Source organism: Rhea americana, unplaced genomic scaffold (assembly GCF_003343005.1).
Source record: "Rhea americana isolate MKP2758 unplaced genomic scaffold, rheAme1 scaffold_2, whole genome shotgun sequence".
NCBI lineage: Eukaryota > Metazoa > Chordata > Aves > Rheiformes > Rheidae > Rhea > Rhea americana.
The window spans coordinates 5,689,381-5,695,189 of NW_028186149.1; positions in this window are offsets into that span (position 1 = coordinate 5,689,381).

Here is a 5,809-nt window from a genome sequence, read left to right on the forward strand (position 1 = left end):
TGTAATATTATGCTCTCAGCAAAACAAATACACTATTATTAATTGAAAATGTATTTTATTGGATACCATTTGTACTGATGAATTCATTTAGAGCAGTCATGTTGCATGAAACGAGAGCAGACTAAGTAACTTTAAAAGGTTATGAAAACATTTAATGGAGTCAGTATTTAAATCTAAAATTTAAAATAAGAGTATCGAGGGAAAAACATGCCTATAAGCTTTCATGCTGTTAAGTTTCTGGTTTGCATTTCACTAAGATTAGGGAAGGTAGTTCAAATTTCTGATTTTCCAGCAAAAGTTAAACTTTTACATTGTTTCATGTGCCCAAATATTGTTTCATAGTGCTACTATTGAAAAAAAATCTAGTACGTTATTTTTCTTCTTATCGCCATAATATTTGATGACTATATACTTATTATAAGATGTTTTAATAATGGCAATCATGAAACCAAAAAAAACACATTTTTTTTCTAGTAGTTACTGAGTGTGGAATAGAAAATATCAGTTGCATTCTTGAGATTTTAACCTTGCATTGAAATACTGGAATTGATGTAGAAAGGATATTGAAGGGGATATTGAAAACAGAATGTCTTAAAATTGTTCCCAGTATAGTTTTAACAATTACTTTTTTTTATTATTTTTTTTTTTTTGTATGCATGGATAGATTAGATCAGCTTCTGGCCCAGTGAAGACGCACATCTGAAAGTTTCTTAAATCTAGTTTGGAAGTGGTCCATGTTTATTGTGTCAGGTTACTTGCTATGTTCTTCTAGCTTTTAACTAGCTTTTTATATGAAATATATTTCAGTTGCAAAAAATCCTCAAAATCCACCTATAAACATTTAATGTGATTTATAAGAGTATGTAATGGTTTAAGTCACGCAGCGCAGCTGCATTTTTATTCTGCAGTTTCTAATATATCTGAGATGGAAGAAAATGAGTTTTTGTATTACATGATAACAGACTATAAAGTGAAAACTTCCAAATTTGAACGCTTTCTTTAATAATAAATTATTACTTGGGTAGTTGTAACTGTCTGATGCATAGAAAGATTTTTTGTTTCCTGTTTGATGTATGGACTGGAATATATTTACTGCATAACAATTCTTTTGCTTAATCCAAATTGCTGAGTTAGACAATGTCTTTGAAGACTGCAACTTTTTTTTTTTTTTTTCCTCCNCGGGCCGGGCCGGGCCGGGCGGCCGTTAGGTGCCGTCGCGGCCCTGTCACGCGCCCCTTTGACCGTTTCCGACCCTTCCCTCGTCCGCGCCGCTGTCGCTGCCCGGCGCCCGGTTTCATAAAGTGGGTTGTTGTTGCTTAAACCGCTCTGGCCCGATGCCACATCTCGTCGCAGGTGTAATGCAATAACACGTTTGGAAGATAAACATGTATTTATCCCCACGCTTAGGGTGCAGAGCAGGAAGGGCTGTGTTTCGGGGTTGACGGTTTTCAGCAGCCACATTTGCATTGTTGTGAAAGCACACTAAGGAAGGGATCTTTAGGAGTTGCTAAATAGAAAAAATGTTTATTTGAGAAACAAATAGAACAGCGTAGAAGAAATAATATAAACTTGCATCAAACCCTGGGATATAATACTGCTATAACATGTTTTCATTAATGCTGTGGATCAAAGAAACTGCTATAGGGGAGTCTCTGTAGTTTCTAATTAAAATAATAACACAGCAGACTGATGAAAATTGTCACTCATTGTTTTCTTTGCCATCATTAATTCAGGGCTTTCTAGGCTAGCAAATTTTGGTTTAAGATAGAAAAACCTAGAGCTTTGTTTAGACTACTATTTATTTTGCTTCACATTGGAAGAGTAGGATGTGATATAATATAAAGACACACACATACGTATATGGGATAGCATATGTAATATTATGCTCTCAGCAAAACAAATACACTATTATTAATTGAAAATGTATTTTATTGGATACCATTTGTACTGATGAATTCATTTAGAGCAAATTTCATGGCTTTTTATCCCTCTTGCATTTTAAACATGCATGTTTGCAGAATCTTCTTGTAGGCACCTAAGAGGTGCCTTTCAGTCTGATGTCATGTCATCTGTCATTCATTTTGATAATTTGAGCAGTTATTCCCTATCAACTGATTTTTTTTTTAATTATCCTTTTTGTATTCTATTTTTGTGCTTGCTATTAAAAGCTTTTCTGGTTTGAAGATTAATTTACCTGAATGCAGTAAGCTATACCATATTAATAAAATATTCTAATTGGATACAGGTAACTTTAAAACTCCATTATCAAAGCCTATAGCAATGATAGAAAATAACGATAGTTTGGCTGCTTGTCCTTATGTTTATTTTTGAATATTTTTGTTATGCAGGTTCCATGTGGCAAGGTCTTGAGGCTATAGTTTGAGGAAGGGAGAGAGATATTTAATGCTCTGTGGAACTTGAGGCCATGGTTATGTATTCATTAGAACTGGTTTTATGCTGTGCTGGGTTACCTGGCAGTATTGTTGTGATCTGGATGGAGAGGGAGTGCACAATAGCATTTATGTTGAGTTAGCTAGGGCCTCTGATGAAATTCTTAGCTAGCTAGAGGAAGACAGATAATACTTTGTCCAGCATAGAGTATGCTGTTACAAAGTTAAAAATGCATTTACAGATTTTGAAAGGGTATCGAGATATTTCTTGTCTATGAAAGGATTTGCATTATGTGGCTTTATTGTTCATCTAGTATTGAGAGGCACTAAAATTGAATTTACTGTGTCATGAAACTACAGCCTGAATGTATCTTTTCTTCCGCAGTAGAGATCAGAGGTGAAACATGCTTGTGAGGGCTCTGTAATGCCATCTGTACTGTAATTGCCCTGAACTATATTTTTATGGATAAGCAAAAGGCTTAATTTTCAAAGAAAAAGAGTAAATTTGGAACTCTTACGATAACTCTTCAGTGAACTGTAGAATAATTAAGAGGAATGTTTTTATATCAGAGAGGATTTTTTGAATATAATTTTAAGAGTTGAGATATTTATTAAAACAGTTATTTAGAATTTTGGCATTATTTGAAGATATACTTAAAAATGGAACTACCAAATTCTACGTGGGAGTTTCAATGTTAATAATATGAYCACTTGAAATGATTTTTATTAACGTTCTTTGTAGCAGTTCACTGTTTTAGTATTTTAGTGGTTACCAGTTTCTCCCATCCTGTCTGTATGTTAGAAAATAGATTTGTGAAATTTGGATATGTGTCTTTTGGTCAAGCTTTTTACTTTTTGTCTTGTGTAATGTGTTTTACATTCTTTCTGGAGCTCTGAGATCCTTGTTCTTCTCAATCATCAGATTATATCTCTCATTTATTTAACTTTAATTTGGCTCTGGTCCTTTGGGAGTTGGAAACTCGGTAACTGCATTGGTGTTTTGGTTAAAAATGTGAGATACTGTCTTATAGAGACATTTCCTTTTTGAATAAGTTACCACAATGTTTTTAGAGTAAAGAAACCAGTGTTAGATATTAGTCTCGTATGTACATTGCATGGTAGGATTATTGCTACAAGGCACTCCATTCATCTGAATTTGTTGTTTGTTTGTTTGTTTGTTTTTGGTTCCTTGTATTCTTTTTTTTTCCCTTGTTTTGATACTGTTTTCTCTCTCGCTTTTCTGTATACCTTTTTTCTGTCTGTCTGAGCGGCTTTAGTTCAAGTACTAGGTGGAGCGCTTGTGTTCATATACTGAGAAGATTTTACAGTAACAATTGTCTTATAGGTGCTTTAGTAAGGTGACTGCTATGATTTGTGTTATTTTGAGTGGCAAGTAGTTCTAATGTGCTGCAAAATGATAGTGAGAAGTTCTAAGTATTCAACTATGTGCTCCTTTGAGCTACAATATTGATGTATAAATAACAGCAATATAATATTCAATTTATGTTATGAATTATCACAAGGAGCAATTTTATAATTCTTATTCTCTTTACCCTTCAAAAAGAAATTAAGAGCAGACCCCTGAGTTTTACTTTTTGGATTYGAGACCCCTAAGCCAATCATCTGAGATCACTAGTTCAGTTTTCGCAATGTAGCTGGCAATATTTCTGATAGTTGGCAAGTTCTGATACTGGTAGTTACCTACCTTTGAAAGGTATGCAGCTAATGAATGCCTGGTCAGATTCAAAATGATTTAATGACAGAAAGTAAAGGTTACAATCTTACAAGGACTCTGGAATGCAGTCTTGGCTCTTTGGGCTTTTGTTATTTCAGTGATTGAAGAATGGTGTGTAGTATGCTTTTTAAAAAAAAGAAAAAACCAAAAGCTGATGTTCCCTAGCTGATATTTCAGGGAAAGCGTTAATGAAAGAGGGAGAAGATTAAAGGAAAATGCCAACCATATTCAATAAATGGAATATACATTTCTCTATATGTTTGATACATAYATTGATTGCTAATTAATATTTTTGCTTTATAATCTGGAAAAGAGTCTCATTGTTTCCCCATTTCTAGAAGAATCCCAAATATCTTAGTTTTAGTTGATGAGGGAAAAGTATTCTATATAATAACTAACTTGATGTGGAGATAGTAGACAAATGTTCACTGTGTATTTGAGAAACTTAAGTGGTAGATTCATATTCACAGAATCACAGAATGGGTAAGATTGGAAGGGACCTCTGGAGATCATCTGGTCCAACCTCCCCGCTCAAGCAGCAGCAGCAGCCTCATGTAGAGCATGTTTGCATTGTTGTGCTAATTTGTAGTCACATGGGCATGTTTAGGTATTATAGTTGAAGGTTTGTTTATTTTCTATGCTAACAAACTGGGAATAAAGATAGGATTGGTATTAAAGTAGAGGGCAATTGTATTTAAAGAAATAGGTCCTGTTCTCTGTATTCTTACAGAGAAATAAAGCAGATGTATCGAGTTTTCAGAATTCTCTATGCTGTCAATGAGGTTGTTGTTTTATAGAAACTTTATTCAGTCATGATTTCCATTTTGTTACATTGGATGATTAACATAACACACAATTGATTGGTTTCTTTTTCTATTTTTGAAATATTCTTTTGCAAAAGTAAATGTATAGTCTATTTCATTTTAAAATGTAATTTTAATTTATAATGTACCAATAATAAATACTTATTGCTAGTGAAGGAGAACAGACAACTGCAGCCACACAGCTCTTTTCTGAAAATAACTATTTAAGTCATCCAGTAGTATTGTAGCAAGTAAAATTTGTACTACTTTTTTTTTTTGCTCTGTTTTCATACTTGCCAAGTATTCTTCCAAATTTTTCTAAATCAGTACATTTAAAGGCACTTGAAAAGATGAAAGAAATATGAAGAATTGTTTTGTCTGCTAGTTGATGTAGAGAAATTCTAAAAGATCCTATTTTATATTCCCTCAAAAAAAAAAAAAAAAGTAGAAAAGGGATTTTTTTGAATAAATCATAGTCTCTGCAGATACAACATTCAGAAATCTCTTCATCTACTGAAACATATCTTATGCAATGATGATTCAAATACACAAGTTTTAAATTTAATTAATGATTTATTGGCTAGCCAGTCATATTTTTTTTAAGCCAGTCTAAGAGCTTTTTTAGCTCGTGAAAATAGTTATGTACCTGGAGCAAAGCCATATTTGCTCCAAGCATAAGAAAGGTAATATGGAACATGTACAAAATAATATATTTTCTTTCTAAACTCGAACTTTTTTTTGAATTCCAGGATAACAGAGTATAAGTTAATGTATAGTATTCCATAATGTGATGAATGAAGTCGTCTTTTTTTTCTTTAATTTTTAACTATAAAAAACTATATATCTTGCATATTAAAAGAATCTATTTCACTTGCAGCTTG